The sequence below is a fragment of the Hemitrygon akajei genome, unplaced genomic scaffold (genome assembly GCF_048418815.1).
Source record: "Hemitrygon akajei unplaced genomic scaffold, sHemAka1.3 Scf000049, whole genome shotgun sequence".
In the NCBI taxonomy this organism is placed as follows: domain Eukaryota; kingdom Metazoa; phylum Chordata; class Chondrichthyes; order Myliobatiformes; family Dasyatidae; genus Hemitrygon; species Hemitrygon akajei.
In genome coordinates, this window is record NW_027331935.1 from 7351645 (window position 1) to 7372739 (window position 21095).

At 45.4% G+C, this 21095-nt stretch overlaps 1 protein-coding gene across 1 annotated transcript in view; it reads left to right on the forward strand.

The window, feature by feature from the left end:
- The first annotated feature begins 2181 nt into the window (after positions 1-2181).
- The window catches only part of LOC140720994 (NACHT, LRR and PYD domains-containing protein 3-like), a 40046-nt gene continuing 21132 nt past the window's right edge, over positions 2182-21095 (forward strand). The window contains exons 1-3 of the mRNA XM_073035861.1: positions 2182-2254; positions 4670-4838; positions 20800-20968. The gene's annotated coding sequence lies outside the window, so the exon portion shown is untranslated. The remainder of the gene's footprint in view (positions 2255-4669; positions 4839-20799; positions 20969-21095) is intronic.

Here is a 21095-nt window from a genome sequence, read left to right on the forward strand (position 1 = left end):
GGATGGACACACACACAAGTCCCCACCGGTCTCATACGTTTCTCCTGGTCTGTCTGAAGGGGTTGTTCCCCAGACCCTCTTTTATCCTTACTCACGGTGTCTCAGATGTCAATCAGGTTGGGATGATGCAATCCCTCAACCAGCCCACTCTGGTCATCCCCTGAGGGCTTCAATGAATAGTACAGTACTCAATACACAATTCCGTCTCCAAGAGACAATAGCCGTTATCAGTGATTCTGTCTTGCTGAGGCCAGGACACATTCCAAACCCTGTGTATTCTGGACGTCTCTCTCTCATTTCCTGGGCCCCAGACCCGAATTAATAGCGATCTTGCGATTCTCAAAAAGGAGGGGGCTACTTTGTACCCTTCGGCCCCTCAGAGTTGTGGCGCATTTGTAACACCTGGAATACAGTTCACCAGGTTTTGGTGTGGATGCTGTACAAATGCAAATTGATATAAATTAGACAAACAGCATACGTTTGGTGTTAATCGCTTCACAGACTTTGATAAGTACATGGATATTAGTGATGATTGGGAAATTCCACAGAAACAGCCTTTCCAAGATTTTCGGAATCTTCGATACTGGATAGAGGATCCAGACTGCAGAGAACAATGCAGTATTATCTATAAATCAGGACACAGGGCACAATCTATCTTGTGGAATGATATAAAAGAACTAGTCATCATCGAAGAGCGTGCGCGCTGGACAGAAACCTATGTTTGTTGGTCTCCCAAAGGCACATACTTAGCAACAGTCCATTTATGTGTTTTTAAATACAAGCACTCCCCCCACAGGTGACGTCACACAGGCGCACACACGCGACTGACGTCACACATGGGCTCCCCACACCGTGATCTGCCCACACGTGCGAGGTGTCTTAAGTCATCCACGCAATGGTGAACTCGAGCTTTATCGGTTTAACGGCTGAGCTACTAATCACGTGACCAGTCCTTTCCCCCCCCCCCCCCACCGCTGACTGCCGACGCCGCAGGAGCTGCGGTAATGCCATTGGTGCGCAGGAATGTCAATCACTGGCTACACCCAATAGAGGAGGCGGACCAGCGGAGAGGGTGTTATCCTCGCTGAGCGTTTCTCCCGCTCCGGCGTCGAACTTCCCTCGGAGCCGAACGAATCTCAAAGTAAATGTGCTGCTCTTTGAGTTATTTCCATTTCCCTCCGAGGGAAGCTGGAACGTTTGTGAAGCGTCTCTTGCGGCCGGAGTCTGATATTTCACTGAGAGTTAGGAGGAGACCGCTCAGCCCGTCGGTTTGATGTCGGTTCCCCGAGGGAGGGGGTGTGCTTTTTTATTGAAAGCATAAAGATGGTGTAAGGGGGGCGGACAGGATGTTTGTCCCGGTGGGGACAGGAGGGGCTCATCTGTGGAAATGTCTGGGCCCACAGTTGTACGAGCAGAGGGATTCACCACATTGGGGAGGCAAACACCGGCAGACTGTTGCCCTGCAAGCGGGGCCAGTGATCCGGGCAAAGTGACAATTATTTGGGATTTGTTGAGATTGTACCTGGAATATGGTGTAAAATCCCGCTCCCCATACTAACACGGGTTATACAGACCAAAGAACAAACTGCCGGAGGAACTCAGTGGGTCGGGCAGCGTCTGTAGAGGGAAATGGACCGTCAACATCTCGGGCCGAGACCCTCCCTCTGGACTGAGAGTGGACGGGAAATAGTCAGAGAAAAGAGGTGAGAGGGAGATGGGGCAAGGGCTGGGGATTGAGAGGTGTATCCAGGTGAGGGAGAGGTGGTTAGGTGGAAATAGTGACGGGGTGGGAGGTGAGTGGTTGGGGCAACACAGGGCTGCAGAAGATGGAAATTAGTTCCATGATCGAGGAAATGAGGATCGGGCAGAAACATGTGTCTGAGATGGGAGAGTTGTGAATGTGAAATAATGTGGGAAATGCGGCCGATGGTTCGGGCAGCGTGTGAGGGGCGAGGAACAATCACCCGGTCACGTGGGAGATACTCTACGGTCACGTGATCCTGTTTTACCGCCGATCGGCAGCATCTGCGGTTTTGACTCCGAGGCCCCGCCCCGGTCCGATGACGCAATAAGCATACTGCGCAAGCTCACAGCCCCAGATGGGCAGCGAATTTTTTTCCCGTCCTTGTGGAAGAGGGTCCGGAGCGGCGGATCGTCTACGGGATCCGGATCGCAAGTGAGTCCTCGTACCCTCGGGCGGGGAGCCGAGGGTTCGGATCATTCTCTGCGGAGTGAGACCTGCAAGATCCATGCGGTGAGTACTGTATCCCGAGCGATGTTGTACAATGTGTCCCATTAACTTTCCCGAACTCGCGGTCTCACCCCGTTTCCTGGATAGAACCTGCCGGAGTCGGTCCGGGTTGTGAGACCTTCACATTCAACCTGGGGATACTTTCCATGGTGTTTGAAAAAAGATAGTTCGGAGAGAAGGGTAAATGCCAAAGTTCCTGTTGTTCTATCTTTGTGATTTCAGTATGTACTGTTAATTCAGTATCTGTGTATTGCTGGAGGACGATCAGTGATCCCTTCTCCCATCTGGTTCTATTTGCTGCCACCCTGCCCATCTTGTTCAATCTCTGTCCAGTCTCCCAACCCCACCACCTCGATGATAAAGATCAACAATATCTCCTCTACTGTTGTCTTCATTGTGAAGTACTTTGCTTTACTGAGTTATTTCTGAAATCAATGTTTGTTAACTGAACTACCAGAGGATTTATTTAATGCAGAATGAGGAAGGATAAAGACAGTCACCACAATTTTAGTTTCAACGTTACCAAATGGCCGTTGTGTTAATCTTTTCCACACAGAGACTCTCAGCGTTTAAAGTTGAGTCTGATATTTTCTTTTTTGGTCATGTTTGGAGAGGCAATTTCCTTGTTGCCAGGAACAGCCACAGGTTCTGCAGGGAGTGGCGCACATTTTTATCGCGCTCTGGTTAGTGTTAGAGTTAGTGGCCTCCGCAGCAGATGGAACAGTTTGATAGTGGGGTGGGGAGGATTATGTGAGCATTGACTGTATTAACCCTGTGTTGGAATGAAGAAAAAACTAATGAATATGGGACTTACATTTATGAAACTTTGTTCAGGCCGTCACAAACATCGTGTAATCAGTCAATCATTGTGCATCATTTAAATTAAAAAGAGAAAATGCTGGAAACGTTCAGCAGATCGGGCAGCATCAGGTCTGATACTGGGTCTTTCACAGTTCCTCATTCCACAGATCCAATCTGATGTACCGAGTTTCCAGCATTTAATCTCAATTTGAAATGAAAAGCCTGTTATTCCTGTTAGACTACAGGAAATGCTATGGCCGATTGTGCTGGGCAAGATCTCATTTAACAATATGATAAAATGTGTTCAGTTTAGCTGCTGGAGACAATGTGAAACGTATCCATGCCTGCTGGTGACCCACACCCAGGTTTTCCAGCCCAATATCTGTCCCAGTCAGGGGATGCTCAGGTTCCCATTCTACCATAGGGTGATGCAGGAGTGTTAGTTTTTGAACTCTGAACGGCTGACACACTGTGGCATGTTACCACAGTGCTGACAATGTTACCAGCATGCTGACACACATGGGGCAATGAGGAGTCCTGGGAAAATTGGTTCTTGGCCTATTTATCCTGGGATGTAGACTCCGGGAATATGGAACTGTCAGTATTTGGGATTTGCCCAGGTCAGCACTTCTGTAGATGGGGCTGAATGTTCCTCTGTCCACAGTGAATCAGGTCCTGGGTTACTGGACGCTGGTTGTGGGAAAATCCCTTATGTGGGGACGGTGTGTGAGGATTCTGGGGTCGGTAAGTGGCGCATTCAGCTGTGTGACCCTGTAATAGATTTTGACCCTGCTGAAATGGATCTGGGGATCGAGCTGCTCAGGCTTATGAGGTGTTGAGTGAGAATTTCTGGTCTGGGATCAGATGTTTGTTTCTGGAGTTCCTTTGGAGGCAATGAGTGCTAATCTGAGGAGAAAATGAGTTCCTATACCATCGCTTACATGAAGAGGAGGTGTTCAAAGCATGTTTGGAAATTTCCCCTCACTGTCACCTGCATGTTAGTCAATAGTCCTGGACCTGTGCTCAATGCAGTTCAGAAGGACGGTGGGGGTGCTTGTTTAAGGAAACATACCGAATGCTGAAAACCCTGGATACAGTGGGCATGGAGCAGATCTCTCCATTAGACGGAGGGTCTGGGATCTGAGAGCACAGTCTCAGAATAAAGCAGCATCCCTTTAAAACTGAAATGAGGAGAATATCTTAAGTAAAGGGTGGCTGATCTGTGGAATTTGGGTATATTTATGGCAGAGATTAATATATGTATATATATATATATATATACATGATTATTCCAGGTAGCTTCAGGGTTACAGGAGGAAGGCGGGAATATGATGTTGGAATAAAAATCAGCCATGGTTGAGTGCTGGAGCAGGCTTGATGGATCGAATTACCTAATTCTGTTCCTGTGTCCTATATCTGACCATGACTGAATGATGACTCCTTCCTATCCCATATCAGGTTTTGTGACGTATCAGGGACAAGATTTGTTCATTCAGATCATTATATTTGTCTTAACGTTTAAATTTCAGTGAGTTTTATTTTTCTTAGGAACATTGAGCAAGAATGTTTGGTTCTCCTTTTTATCTTTAATATGCTTCATTATCTTTCATTTTAAAGTTAGACCTGTGGTGAGAGATTTATTGGAATAAAAACCCACAACTGGAAGCGAATCACAACTGAAGATGAGGGAACAGCAACAAGTGAACCTGCCCGAGGACTGAGAGCATCAACTGGAGAGAACCCTTCTGACTCAGGGTTTCCACTGATTCAGTCAGCAGAAAGTCTGGTGAGTCTGATTTACTCAAACACTGGTCCTTTAGATATTACATACCTGTAAAAGGAAGGTAGGAAGTAACTGGAGTTAAGTCTGTCAGACCCAATTACGATCACTCCGGGTCTGGTGATGTGCTATCAGTATCCCAGCTCTTTAAAGTCACTCATATTCCCTCAGTGTTTGCTCATTTCAAGGTCTTGCATCTTCTGAAGTAGCTCCCGGTCACTTCTGAGTGGGGAGATGGAAACAAAAGGGCGAGCTTATACTTAATATCTTTTTTAAAAAATGTAATTATTTCAACTTACTTACTACAAACTTGCTTGACCTTTTCCACTTGGAATGATGGAGAAGTAGGGGTGAGCAATAGAGGTGTATAAAATGATGAGAGGCATTGATCATGTGGATAGACAGAGGCTTTTTCCCAGGGCTGAAATGACTGATACGAGTGGGCATAGTTTTAAGGTGGTTTGAAGTAGGCAGAGGAGGGATGTCAGGGGAGTATTTCCACACAGAGTGGTGGGTGTGGAATGCATTGCTGGCGTCGGTGTTGGAGGTGGACACAATAGGGTACTTTAAGAGACTTTTAGATAGGTACATGGAGCACAGAAAAATAGCGTTATGCAGTTGGGTAATTCTAGACAGTTTCTAGAGCAGGTTACAAGGTCAGCAGAAGATTGTGAGCTGAAGGGCCTGTAATGTGCTGTGGATTTCTATGTTCCATGTTCAGATTTACTACCTCAACCTAAAGTACAAACTACTTGTCATGATTGATGACAAGTAACAATCGGTGTGACCATGGGGATCATCACTAGGCACTGGCCGCAAGTCCTGTAAACAGCCTCTCACCATCACCCTCTGTTTCCTGCCATGCAGCAGACACTGGGGCTCTGTCACAAACATGATGTTCAGGAAGATTAGTCAATAATTAACGTGAAAAAAGAATTGTTGCTTTCTGAAAGGTCACGTATCCTGTCTGATTCATTGGACCAACTCTTCCCTTGCTTACAACTTAACTTATCCTGGGACCCATCCTTCTGCGTCACGCAACGTCACTGCAACCAAACCCCCAACCTCCCTCCATCCCGCCAATGCGCCCACAGCCTTTCCACCATTTACCCCACAGCTGCACACGTAGACTGATCCTCATCAGCCACATCCCCAAACTCCCTCCATCCCGCCAATGGCCCCACACACTTTCCCCATTTACCCCACACCCGCACACATATACAGATCCACATCACCCACATCCTCCCTCCCAACTTGGGGAACCACAACTAACTGTTCTCACAGTCTCGGCTCGAGCACAAAACTAAACTCAGAGCCGCAAGACCAGCCAGACTGGACTCTCCAGCTGTCCGGCTCGGTCCCTGCCCACTTCCACAACAGGCGACGCTCAATTTATGCAAACCCAGAATCAGCCCCTTCCTGAACGCTGCATGAACAGGAAAACTACCGACATCAGTTGGAGTCGGCACTCTGCTGCGATTTGCAGGGGCTCCCTGTGGCATCTTTGGAGGTCGGATGGACAATACAGAGAATTTGACTGACACGTCCTTTCAATGTGACACCCCTGAACTCCACATCAACTCCATCCAACTATATCTGGGTGAACTTCACTGACCAACAAATATAGTTCCTCTCAGCGATCAGCTGCTTGAATGATACACTGATTCAGAGGAAGGGGTATCTGTGCTCCACATTGTCAGCGTGTTTAGTTTGCCAGGAGACAAATACGGCAGTGACGTGAAGTTTTCTGTTAACTGATACGAATCTGTGTTTACACTGCAGCCAAATCCGGTTTACATCAGTAAAACCAATCTTTATGAAATTAGTACACAACAGGATACTGCACTGACTGACCCACCCCAAGCCAGGTCACCCTGAAAAGTCTTCCCCAGAAACATTTGGGGTTTTGTGACCCAACTCGAGAAAAAGGCCACGCTGCCCACTCCATCAACAACAATGGCAAATCCGGGCACATAGCAGGGGAGTTTACCTGACACAACACTGGATTCAGTCATCACATCTTTTATGTTTCCTTCGCTGTCCCCGTGAAATCATTAAAAACACCCAGTAAACAGCTTTTGAAATTAAGTACTCACCCAGACGTGACGTCACTCTGCGCCCCCACATGTCTGACGTTACGTGTGGGTTCCCCACACCGGTGTCTGATGTCACTCTGCGCCCCCACATGCCTGATACCACGTGTGGGTTCCATACACCTGTGTCTGACGTCACGTGTGTAGTTCCATAAACCACACTGGCGCTGAGACGGTTGAATCTTACCGGCTGAGGTAACAATTACCTGACCCACCCAGCACACCCTACTGTCAACAAGGGAGTCACTCTCTTCCCATTGGTGAGAATCGACGTCAATCACTGGTTACACCCACTAACAGAGATGGGGCAGCTGAGAGGGCATTACCCCCAATGAGGCCGTCCCCTGCTCCCGAGCTGAACTCCCCGTCAAAGTGGAACAAACCTCAAAGTAGATGTCCAGCTTTTGAAATTATTTCCATTTCCCTCCACGGGAAGTTGGTTGCATTTGTGAAGTGACTTCTGCGGCCAGAGTATAAGGGATCGGTAGGAGGAGATGGCTCAGCCTATTGCCTTGATGCAGGCTTCTTGCAGAGTGAGTGATCCGGCAGAAAGACGTGGGTGAGGGATTTTACTGAGAAGACCAAATTCAACATTTCCAAGTCTGCTCTTGAAAAAAAAAATTATATTTGTACATTGTTATTGACACAAAATGTATATTTATGATTAATGACACAACATATATATTTGTATATTGTTAATGACATAAAACTTGAATTTCTATGTTGATAATGTCACCGAATTGCAAAAGTTATGTACAATGTGTTTTCTGAATGTACTTGCCTGTGATGCTTTTGCAAGTCAGTGTTTCTCTGTATTGTATCTTCCTGTGCATGCGCACTTGTTAATAAATTCAAGAGGACCTGAGACAACTCTGAGATTTGATTAGTGATAGTCATCTTGGCATCTCGGTAGGTCAATCATAAAGTTAAATACAAGACCCTTAACAGTGTCGATGAGTAGAGGGATCTTGGAGTCCCAAGTTAATCTCTCCCGCAAAGTGGCTACACAGATTGACAGTGTGGTTAAGAAGACAAACGACATGCTTGCCTCTATTAGTCATATATTGCATTCAAAATTCAAGAAGTTATGTTACAGCTTCATAAAATGTGAGTGAGGTCACATCTGGAGGATTTCATACAGTTCTAGTTGCCTCATTCCAGGAGGGATGTCAATGGCCCTGGAGAGGGCGCAGAAAAGCTTTACCAGGATATTGCCTGGATTCCAAGGCACGAGCTGTAACGAGAAGTTGGACAAACTTGGGTTGTTTTCTCTGGACTCACACAGGCTGGGGTGAGACGATGGAGATTCAGAAGGTTACAAGACGCATAGATAGAGAGGACAGAAAAGAACTTTTTACCTGGGGTAGAAATGTCTAAATCAAGATACATACATTTAAATTGAGAGGGGGTAGTTTGAAAGGACATGTGAAGGGCAAGTTTTTTTTTACAGAGTGGTGGGTTGCTGGAATCTGCTGCCTGGGGTGATGGTAGTGGCAGATACATTGGGGACTTCTCAGAGATGTTTAGTCAAGTCAAGTCACTTTTATTGTCGTTTCGACCATAACTGCTGGTACAGTGGATAGTAAAAATGAGACAACGTTTTTCAGGACCATGGTGTTACATGACACAGTACTGTACAAAAACTAGACTGAACTACGTGAATAAAATAAAACACGGAGAAAGCAAAACTAGACTACAGAACTACAGAGGACTGCATAAAGTGCACAAAAACAGTGCAGACATTACAATAAATAATAAACAGGACAATAGGGCAAGGAGTCAGTCCAGGCTCTGGGTATAGAGGAGTCTGATAGCTTTGGGGAAGAAACTGTTACATAGTCTGGTCGTGAGAGCCCAAATGCTTCGGAGCCTTTTCCCAGATGGCAGGAGAGAAAAGAGATTGTATGATGGGTGCGTGGGGCCCTTCAGAATGCTGTTTCCTTTTCGGATGCAGCGCGTAGTGTAAATGTCCGTGATGGCGGGAAGATGATCTTCTCAGCTGACCTCACTATCCGCTGTAGGGTCTTGCGATCTGTGATGGGACAATTTCCGAACATGAATGTGAGGGAAAATTGCGTAGGCAGAAGGGATTAGTTTAGTTGGCAATTTGATTAATTGAATAGTTTGAGCACAACATTGTGGGCTGAAGGGCCTGTTCCTGTGCTGTGTTGTTCTATGTTCTGTGTCTCTTGTCGAAAGGTTTAGGGGATATGGAGGCAAAATAAGTGAATGGGAACAACAGGTCAGCCGGAGCTCAATCTGGGCAATGTGAGATGAGCCACTTCTGTAGGACAAACCGAAATCCTGAGTGTGATTAAAGGGAGATGGACCGAGGTGCAGTGAGTAGGGAGGGAGCTCAAAGGTATATTTTATTTATTGTAAGAGTTACTGGGTATAAGAATGAAAATCACTTTAACAATTATTTGGGATTTGTTGAGATTGTACAGGAATATGGTATAAAATCCCGCTCCCCATACTAACACGGGTTATACAGACCAAAGAACAAACTGCCGGAGGAACTCAGTGGGTCGGGCAGCATCTGTGGAGGGAAATGGACCGTCAACATTTCAGGCCGAGACCCTCCCTCTGGACTGAGAGTAGACGGGAAATAGTCAGAGAAAAGAAGTGAGGGGTTGGGATGGGGCAAGAGCTGGGGAGTGAGAGGTGGATCCAGGTGAGGGGGAGGTGGAAGTTGGAAATAGTGACGGGGGGGGGGGGGAGGTGAGTGTTTGAGGCAACACGGGGCTGTAGAAGATGGAAATTAATTCCAGAGAGGATTAACAAATAGGTTAGGGAGTATTTGTTATAGAGAGTGCAATGAAGATTTACCAGACTGATCCCTGGAGTGGCGGGGTCATCATATAGAGAAAGATCAAATGTGATAACCCTTTTGAGGACTGAGAGGTGAACATATTGAAATGCACAACATCATTACCGGTTGAACCAGGGATCACAGTCTCTGAAAAAGTGAGTGTTGGACTGTCCGGGACTGAGATGAGGGGAACTGTCTCCACTCCAAATGTTTGTAAACATAGAAGTGGTTTGAATGAAACCTTCACAATTCTTTTTTGGGTCTGAATCATCTGTTGGACAGTAATGGGAATCCAACCCCTATCTCTGTGACCTTGGGGGTACAGGGATGGGACTTGGAAGATACAGAGAGAAAAATTGAAAATGTAGCTGGTGTAAATTTGAAATGTGGAAAACATGGCAGGTGTATCAGGCAGCGTTTGAGGAGCGAGGAGAAGAGTCACTGATTTAAATGAAAGACCCTGTAACCATCACATGATCCTGTTTCCTGCTCCCATTTGACTGCAGATCGGCAACATCTACAGGTTTGTTTCTGAAGCCCTGCCCCCGCTCTATGAAGCACGATCACATTGTGCGTGCTCAGTTCCGGGACTGACAGTGATTTCTTATGGATGGATGCGGCGGATCATTTGTGGGGCTGGGGTCAGGAGAGTGACCTCACAGCCTGGGGCAGGTAGTCAGGAGAAAGATCATTCTCTGTGGGGCGAGACCAATGAGATCCCGAAGGTGAGAATTGAGGCTAGTCCCTAGCGATGTTGGGAAGCGATTCCCGTTGTTTTCCCTGAACAGCCAGCCTCCCACCGATTCCTGTACAGAACCTGCTGGATGGTCCGGGATGTGGGCCTTCACATCGAAGCGCCTGAAATGAGCCGCCACTCAACCCCTGGTGCTGTGGTCCTAGGAGCGGATGAAGTGGTGAGGCCGGGACTGAACCCATCCGTTGAGATGTATCCTGGGAACTTTATCTTCATCACCTGACCCAGTAGTGGATCCAAACTTCACTTGTTTTGATACCTGGGTTGAAGTGCGTGAAGTGGAGAAGATGCGGGTGAGGGCATATTTGATGACGCCAGAAGGGAAACCACGATCCTGAAAGAAAGAGGACATTTGAGAAGTCCTGAAATGGAAAACCTGATCCTGGGAGCAGATGCGGCAGAGACGGAGGAACTGGGAATGGGGTATGGCATTTTTGCATTGGGTTGGAAGAGGTACGGTCAAGATAGTTATGGGAGTCAGTGGGTTTGTAGAAGATGTCAGTGGAGTCTGTCTCTGGAGATGGAGACCGAGAGATCAAGAAAGGGGAGCGAAGTGTCCGAGACGGTCTAAGTGAATTTGAGTGCTGGGTGAAAGTTAGAAGCAAAGTTGATGAAATTGACGAGCTCAGCATGGGTGCAGGAAGCAGCACCAATGTAGTCGTCGATGTAGCGGAGGAAAAATAAGGGAGTGGTGCCAGTATAGATTTGGAGCATAGACTGTTCCACATAACCAACAAAGAGGGTTCAACCTCTGTCCAGTCTGTATCCGACCACCTCAATGATATATATCAACCATCTTGTCTAACCTCTGTCCAGTCTGTATCCCACCACCACCTCAACGATATATATCAACCATCTTGTTTAATCTATGTCCAGCCCGTATCCCACCACCTCAATGACGTATATCAACCTCTGTCCAGCCTGTATCCCACCATCTCAATGACATATATCAACCATCTTGTACAACCTCTGTCCAGTCTGTATCCCACCACCTCAAAGGGTCAGGCAGCATCTATAGAAAGGAATAAACAGTTGACATGAGATGTTTAGGTAGATACATGGATGGCAGAGGTATGAAACGCTATGGTCTGTATGCAGGTGGATGGGACCATGGCACGAACTGGATGGGCTAACCGTACTGTGTCTGTGCACAACAATATTTCCTGTCCACTCTATCTATGCCTTTCATAATCTTATAAACCTCTATCAGATCCTCCCTCAGTGCCCGCTGCTCCAAGGAGAACAACCCAAGATTTCCACTAAAAACTGGATAACGTTTGAATCCATTCTGACAAAAGGTTGGGAAACCAAATTGTTAACCGTGTTCTTCTCCCCACGGCAGTTCCTTACCTGCTGAGCGTTTCTATAATTCCACTTTTTCTTCATTACATTCACCCCGTAACACTTTAAGTCTGCTGGAAATGGATCAGGGCACCAGCGCTCGCTTTGTGAAAGATAGGAGAACAGTAAAGAAACCAGAGCTTTTCCCCAGTACATTACCCTGGTACCAATTGTCCTGTTATTCCTGGAAATGTGTTCAGTACAACTTTTGCTAACAAGGTTCACAAGAAAAAGCTGAGGGATTATAACTTTTATGCATGAGGAGCATCTGATGGCTCTGGGCCTTTGCTCAGTGGATTTCAGTGGGATGGTGGTGGGTTGGGGGGGGGTGATTATTTACACCAACTGTATACCGACAAGCCTGTACGTAATTGGAATGGAGACGATGTCTTGATTAGGCGGACAATCTGATCTGAGAGTGCAGAGACAGGATAAAGAAGTTTCAGTTTAAACTGAGACGAGAGCAATTACTTCAGCCAAGTGTAGGTTGATCTGTGGAATTTGATGCCACAGAGGGTTTTGGAGGCTCTCGTTGGATATATTCACGTTCTGGATTGCTAAATGGGTCGTGTATTAGTGAAGGGAAGCAAGAGCACGGTGTTGGAAAAATAATCCTCCATGATTGATTATGGAGCAGACTAAATGACCGAATGACCTAATTCTATTCTATCTATAATGACTTTTAACTTATACCATGACTGTGTGATGACTTTGTATCCCATCACAAACAGAACAAAATCTTCAGATGCTGGAAATCCAAGCAACACACACAAAATGCTGGAGTGACTCAGCAGGCATGGCAGCATCTATGGAGGAGAGTAGAGTCGGCATGCTGATACTGTCTGGCCTGATGAGTTCCTCCAGCATTTTGTGTGTGTTCCTTTTTCATGTTCCATGACCGGTTTTGTAAAGTGTGAGGGACATTTCCAGATTTCTTCACTCGGATCATTATATATGCGTTCAAGATTTAAATTTCAGTTTAATGCTTTGTTCTTGTTTGTATTGTTAACATGCTTCATCGTCTTTCTGGTTAAAGTTAGACCTGCGGCGAAAGATTTATTGGAAGACAAGCTGACTAGTGGAAGAGAACCACAACTGAAGACGAGGGAACAACAACAAGTGATCCAGCCCGAGGACTGAGAGCACCAAACGGGAGAACCCTTCTGACTCAGAGTTTCCATTCATTCAGTCAGGGGAAAGTTTGGTGAGTCTCATTACTCTAACACTTGTCCTTTAGACATTGCATTTCTATACCAAGGAAAATAGGAAATAGCTGGAGTGAGACTGAATAAACCTACAAGTGCCAGTCATATTCAGAGAGACTGTGGAAGGATTGGCTGTGGACAGGGCATCATGTAGTGAAAATCAGCAACAGTTTCCCCTCCCGCTCCTCTCACCCTCTTATCTTTTGCCGGTGTTAATTGCGGGAGTTAGGAACTTTTTCTGCTCACTGACCTGTGAAAGTAAAGCCTCTGATTCCATTCAAAGCCCAGTTCCTTTATAAAGAGTGGGGTTGAAGTGTTATCGAGATGAACATGGGGGAATGCATAATGAAAGTATAAATCAGCTGCAGTTTCAGAGAGCCGAGTCATCCACTTATGCATTTTGTGTGTTGATTAGAAAAGTTCTGACAGTTTACTTACTGTAAGCCAATATAACTACCGCATATTAATTATATTGTGGAACTGAAAAGAAACACTACATTGATAAAGTATATACATCAAGATTTATGTGTTAATGTTGTATCCCTGCAGGTCGCAAATCGACCATGGCTCATATGGTGAGTCTACCGTGCGCACCAGCTCACCGCCCCGCCCACACTCATGCGCGCCCTCTCACGGAGCTTCGTCAGCATCGCCTCCCGGGCTGATGTTGAGACTATTTAAGCGTGCTGCGCACACCTGGTGTCTATCGTGAAGTGACGTGAGGTTTACTCATCTCTTATTGGTGACGGCCAGTGGAATATCTAGGGTATGGCAGGTATGGCACGTGCCCTGGGTGCCATTTGAAGGAGTGTGCCACTGAGCAGTTTCTATTAAAGTCAGACAAGCCATCCTTGGATAATGAAAAAAAGAATGTTCTTCAGATTTATGACCTGTCTTTGATCATCATGGGTGAGAAGCACTGGGATGACCTTATTTCATAGCATTGTGTAAAAAGACCATGAAAACTTTCTTCACGAAGAAGAAGGAAAGTGAGCTGAAGGACAGAAGAGACGGAAGTTGTAGGCGGAGGAAGCCAAGAAGTCGAACAAGTTCTTCGTGCCCTTCTTTGAAAATCCCGGAACAAGTAGTTGGACACGTTCCATGGAGTCGCTTGCACCTGCAACAAGTTTGTTAGAATCCGAAAGTAGATCAAGTACAAATGCGTCACAAGTCGAGTAGGAAGTCAAGTCAGATAAATCCGAGTATGACAAGATTAAGAGTGAGGCTGCCACAGAGGACATGGACATGACAAGTGGGGATGTCGATGGTGGTGGTTGTGATATTGAGTGTATTGATGAGAGTTTACTTGACGAGATTAAACCTGATGACCCTGAACCTAGTAAATTGGATGGAGTCAAAGAGCTTCGAACTGTCATACCAGAAGTGATTGAACAGCATGACATTGGACTTCTGAAGTTTGACAAGGATACAGGAAAAGCAATTCAGCCTGACGCGTTGAGAACAGAAACAATAAAGCTGGGTTCGAAGTATTTCTAGAACAGTGAGGGGGCTTTCTTACCAATAAATAACCGCTCAATGAACAAAACTTGGATCAAGGAAAATTGGGAAATGGTCGTGGTGAGGAGGTGACTCGATCATGGCTGGTCTATTCCCTTTCCAAAAAGTCTGCATTTTGTATCTGTTGTCTTCTCTATTCCCTGTCAGACCATCAATCCTCCTTGCAGCAGGGAAGTGGATTCAACCAGTTGAAAGGATTAATGATCATGCATATGTCAAGAATCTTTGGGAATGCTTCACAAAGTGGATAGAAATGATAAGAAATATAACTGGAAATAGAGAAGTTATTGATGTGGTATTTCAGTCACAGATTGAGAAGAAAAAGCAGAAGTGGCGTGATATCTTGACGAGAATCCGTCACCGCATAAAATTCCTTGTGACTCAGAACCTGGCTTTGTGAGGACACAGGGAGTCACTTCATCTAGACGATGACTCCAATGCGGAAAATCTCCTTTGCTTACTGAAACTATTGGCCATCTTAAACGCTGTCATAACTGAACAGCTCACTCATTTGGAAAGTCACCCTGGATCCACATCTTATCTCTCACGGGGTGTCCAGAACAAATTCATCCACATGATGGCATTCACTGTTCCCAGAGTTTACTGAGAAGCATTCGTAAATCCAAGTACTATGGTCTTATGTTCGACTCGATTCCTGATCAGGCGTACCGTGAGCAGATGTCGGATGTAGTGAGGTATGTGGAAGTTGATATTGAGAGCAAAACAATCCGTGTTAGAGAGTCCTTCCTTGGTTTTAACCAGATAAGCCAGAAGGATGCTGAGAGCTTAGTTGAAGACATCTTGAAACAGCTAGAAAAGGGCAAAATTATCGGTCACAGTGCTATGACAACGCTGCTGTGATGGCTGGACACAGAAGTGGTGTTCATCAAAGAATAAGTGAGAAAAACAACCTAGCAGTGTTTGTAAATTGCGACAATCACTAACTCAACTTTGTGGGTGTACATGCAGCCAAGCATGGAATCTGTGTGGAATGAGCTTCCAGTAGAAGTGGTAAAAGCAGGTTCGGTATTGTCATTTAAAGTAAAATTGGATAGGCGTGTGGACAGGAAAGGAATGGAGAGTTATGGGCAGAGTGCGGGCCACTGGGACTAGGTGTGTGTAAGCGTCGGCACGGACTAGAAGGGCCACGATGGCCTGTTTCCGTGCTGTAATTGCTATATGTTTAAGCAGGATACAATGATAGTCACGATTTTTGGAAAAATCGAAGCTCTCTACGTGTTTTCCTCCCGTTAACACAGCGCCGGGAAAAACTCAAAAAGGCAGTGTCTGTGGTTGTTGAGTCGGTGTCCGAAATCAGGTGGAGTGCAAGGACAGAAGCAGTGAAGCCGGTCAACAAGTATCTAGAGGAGATACTTCAAATTCTCCAGGACACGATAGAGAATGAAAACGAGACCAGTGGAACAAGAAGGGACACAAGGCAGCTGCACGACTGCATGTTGAGTTACGATTTTCTGATTTTGTAAGGAATTTGGAACAAAGTACTCATTCGCATTGAACATATTCAGGCTGCAGGATCCTAACCTGAACTTCCATGATGCTGCCCTGGATTTGGAAGCCCACCGAGATCATTTTTATGATGAAAGAGAAGTGTTGGTCAATTAGTCACTCGGAAAAGGAGTCGGTCTCTGTCAAGAAAGGAATATTAAGTTCTAAGACGTCAATTACGAAAGAAATGAATGGCTGATGAGAACACGAGCGATGCTGGGTTAACAGCTAAGGATGAAATGGAAAGGGTCATGAAGAGAACACTGGAGGGTCTTCACAGAGAAATAAACGAAAGGGTCACTCGTCTGCACGACACTGACGCCAATTTTGGGTTCCTTTTCGATGTCCAGGGACTGTGTTACGTCGCAGACAGTAATGACCTAAAGAAGAAGTGTGAAAATTTGGGCAAATTGTACAGCTCTGATGTTGATGGAGAGCAGCTATAAGAAGAAATTTTGGATTGCAGTATGTTGCTATCAAGGCGGGTCAACGTGAAAATATCAATACCTGAAGAGCTTCTCGAGTTTATGGTTAAGTGTGGAGATGAGAGCGTCTTCCCAAACCTTCGCATTGCTATTCAGGTAATGCTAACCATCACAGTTTTCATTTCCAGCTGTGAGAGATCATTTGGCAAGTTAAAATTAATACTTTCATATTTGATAGCCTCCATGGGTCAAGGCAGACTCTGTGCTCTACATTTCGGCTGAATGTAGAAAGAACAAGAAACTGAAAAATCTGACTTTGATCACATCATAGAACAATTGCCATCAGTGAAAGCAAGGAAGGTGCAGTTACAATTTTAATGCGATTGTTTTTTTTTATTAATGATTAACTCACTTTTTGAGGAAGGGGTATCTATGGTCCACATTGTCATTGTGTTAAGTTTCCCAAGTGCCGAAGACCGCATGGTCAGGAGGCCGGGAGCCAGAGACTGCATGGTTCAGTTTACATCCATAAATCTACTGTTTATAAAAATTTTAAACAACGAGCCTGTGTTGACTGCAGCCACTCCATCCCAAAGCAGATCACCTGGACAGTCCACACCTCTGATGACGCATTGATCACATTGTGCATGATCACATTCCCGGATGGGCAGTGGTTTCCTTTGCATTCTTTGTTGAAGCAGTTCGGCGGCCAATCAGAAGGCCCTCTGCCCCGGGGCTGCATCACTCACTGCGGGACGAAGAGAAAAAGTTCCTATTAGTGAGTATTGAGACCAGTCCCCAGTAAGGTGGTCTGATGCTGGGCAGTGATTCCGTTAACTCACCCGAACTGCTGGGCTCGCCCCGCTTCCTGGACGGAACCTCCTGATATAAGCTGCCGCCTAGCCGCTATTGTTCCGCTCCTTAGGAGGGGCGAAGATGAGCTGGTGATGCCGGGACCACATCCATCTTTCATCTTTCGCCTACTTGGACAAGGCAGTGAGATCCACATCTGTCACGTCCTCTCATTGTGGGCGGGCAATATATTTTTCTTGTGTCCATTTCACTGTTCCGACCTGCCAATGTTTCTGGGTGTATGACCCATTTATGTGAAAATTAAGACTTATCTGTTTATCCGAACTTCACAAAAATCTGTGCCCCTCAGTTAAGTGCCCTCCAGAATTTCTGAAGCAGCAACCCAGTTAGTTTAATATTCCTACACAAATAAAATGGGGAATCAGTTTATCAAATGTATTTAAATATTGCACTGCTTATTTAAATTTACATGTATATTTATTGAAGTCACTTTTTTCATTTACTATTATGTATTACATTGTATTGCTGCCATACAGACAACGCAATTCGTGACATTTGCCGGTAATATTAAACCTGATTCTGAAATTGTCAGGGGAGAGCCACCCTTCCGTCACGTGATCACAGTTGACCGCAGGTCTGCGGCATCTTTGGGATTGTTTCCGATGCTCCACCCACCGCTCTGCCTTACTGAGGCAGTGGAAAGTATAGTCTGAGTCCATGGTGTGGAGGTTTGTTTCTATGATGTCCTCAGCTGTGTCCACAGTTCTCTGAAGTTCATTGCAGTCACGTGCAGGGCAGTAGCCACACAAAGTCTTTAGAGATCTGGATGGGATACCTTCTAAGATAAAATTTGGTGAGGGTCAAATGGTGTATGCCAAGGTTGGTGCTATTTGTTCTATCTTTGTCATTTTATGATCTTTTATACAGTAGTATGTACTATTATTTCACTATCTGTGTATTGCTGGAGGATCATCAGAAATTGTCCTTAATCCCTTCTCCCTCCTGGTTCAACAATCTTTCTCCTACTGCTGTATTCATTATGAAGTATTTTGCCTCACTGAGTTATTTCTGAAATTGGTATTGGTTACTTGGAGATACAGGAGGATATATTGAATACAGCATGAGGTAGGGTGAAGAAAGCTATTACAGCTTTAGTTTTGACGTTACCAAATGGCCGCAGTGTTAATCTTGTCAGGCGGATACTCTCAGCATTTAAAGTTGAGTCTGTTACTTCCTGTTTTGGATATGTTTGGAGAGCCAATTTCTCCTTTGCCAGGAATAGCCCACAGGGTCTGCAGGGAGCGGAGCACATTTTTCTCTCTCATGTCACTTCCCCTCCATGAGAGCAAATGGCCTCAGGAGTAGATGTAACAGATTGATAGTGGAGTGGGGAGGATGTTGTGAGCATTGACTGTATCGACTGTTTTAACCCTGTATTTGAATGAAGAGGAAACTAATGATGTGGGTATTACAACTTTGTTCAGGCCATCACACATGATGGCATGCACATGACCTGTGCTCACGGCATGTGCAACTTTGTTCAGGCTGTCACAAACATCTTGTAATCAGTAAATAGGTTTGCATCATTTAAACTAAGAAGAGAAAATGCTGGAAACCTTCAGCAGATCGGGCAGCATCTGGGACAGTCCCAGGAAATGCGGTGATAAACTGTGCTGGGCAAGACGTCATTTAACAATGAGATAATGATAAAATGTAAACACAAAGAAATCTGCAGATAATAAAACATGTTCAGTTTAGCTGCTGGAGACTGTGAAACGTATTCCTGGTATCCAGTGACTCACAGCCAGGTTTTCCAGCCTGATCTCTGGCCCAGTCAGAGATCATCAGGTTCCCGTTTTGCCATAGGCTGATGTTGGAGTGTTAGCTTTTGAACTTTGAATGGCCGGGACACTGCAGCATGTTACAAGCAACAAGGGTGTCCTGGGAGAGTTGGTGCTTGGGCTATTATCCTGGGATGTAGACTCCGGGCGTATGGTACTTTTGTCATTTGGGATTTGACCAGGTCGGTACTTCAACAGATGGGGATCGATGTTCCTCCTTACACAATGATTCAGAAGTCTGGGGCTGCTGGATATTGGCCGTGGAGAAATCGCTAATTACACCACTCACTGTGCGACTTGGGGACGATGTGCGTGGTTTCCAGGGTCAGTAAGTGACAGGTTCAGCTGTGTGATCCTGCGAGGCTGGGGTCTGGGAAATCACAGATTTTGCCCGGGTGAAGTGGACCCGGGAATCAATCTGCCTGGGTTTATGAGGTGCTGAGCGAGTATTTCTGAGTCTGGGATCAATGTTTTTTTTTCCTCTGGAGTTCCTTTATAAGCAATAAATGCTAATCAGAGGAGAGAATAAATTCCTATTCCATCACTCACAGGGTCATTAAATGTTTGAAGCAGTAGAATTGGACCCAATGGCTCCGTATTCAAACTCTGTGTGAAAATTCCCCCTCCCTATCGCCTGTCTGTCGGTGGAAATCAAACAGAAACTCAAGATGCTGGGGATCGGCAGTAAAAACCTGAAAATATTTGAAATCAATCTGACGAACGATTGTGAATCCGAATCGTTAAATTTGTTCCTCTCCCCACATCTGTTCCTTACCTGCTGAGTGATGGTGGCGATTCCAGTGTCTTTTTTACTGCGTACATTCTGGAATGCTTTAAAACTCCTGAAAGTAGACCTGTGCTCTCGCACTCGTTAAGTGACAGTTCGTAGGACAGTAACAAAACCTCAACTTTTCCGAATAAAGTATCCTGGCACCAATCTGCCTGTTATTCCCGGAAAAGTCTTCAGTACAGTTGTTGCTACCAAGGTTCACATAACTCATCTCAGGAATGATCGGATTAATGTATGAGGAGCATTCGATGGTTCTGGCCCTGTGCTGAATGGAGTTCAGAGGGACGGTGAAGGAGAGGTGGTTAGGTAAACCTACCGAATGCTGAAAAGCCTGGTTACAGTGGACATGGAGAGGATGTTTCCATTAGACGGAGAGTCTGTGATCTGACAGCACAGTCTCAGAATATAGACACTACCCTTTAAAACTGAGATGAGAAAAAAAAAATCAACCACAGGGTGGCTGATCTGTGGAATTTGTTATCGCAGAGGTTGGTTGAGGTTGCTATTTGGGAACATTTATGGATGAGATTAATATATTCATGATTGTTAGTAGCTTCAGGGTTAAAGGAGGAAGGCAGGAATATGACGTTGGAATAAAACACAGCCATGGTTAAATGGTGGAGCAGACTCGATGGACCGAATCACCTAATTCTGTTCTTCTGTCTTCCTTCTTCCCACGACTGAACAATGACTCCTTCGATTCCCATATAAGGCTCTATGCCGTGTCAGGGACAATTACAGGTTTGTTCACTGAGATCATTATATTTGTCTTCATCATTTAAATTTCGGTGAATTTCGTTTTTAGGAACTTTGAGCAGTAATACTCTTTTTGGTATTTTTAACGTGCTTCGTACTCTCTTTGGTTAAAGTTAGACCTGCGGGGAGTGATTTATTGGACGAAGAGCCCACAACTGTAAACAAACCACCACTGAAAATGAGGGAAGAGCAACAAGTGAACCAGCCAGAGAACTGAGAGAAGCAATTGGAGTGAACCATCCTGACTCAGAGTTTCCATTGATTCAGTCAGGAGAAAGTTTGGTGAGTCTTATTTCCCCAAACACTGGTTCTTTAGCAAAATTGCAGGATAATTTACAATGTCCAATTGACCTCCCAACAAGCGCATCTTTGGGCAGTGGCAGGATACCTCTGTGGTCACAGGGGAAAT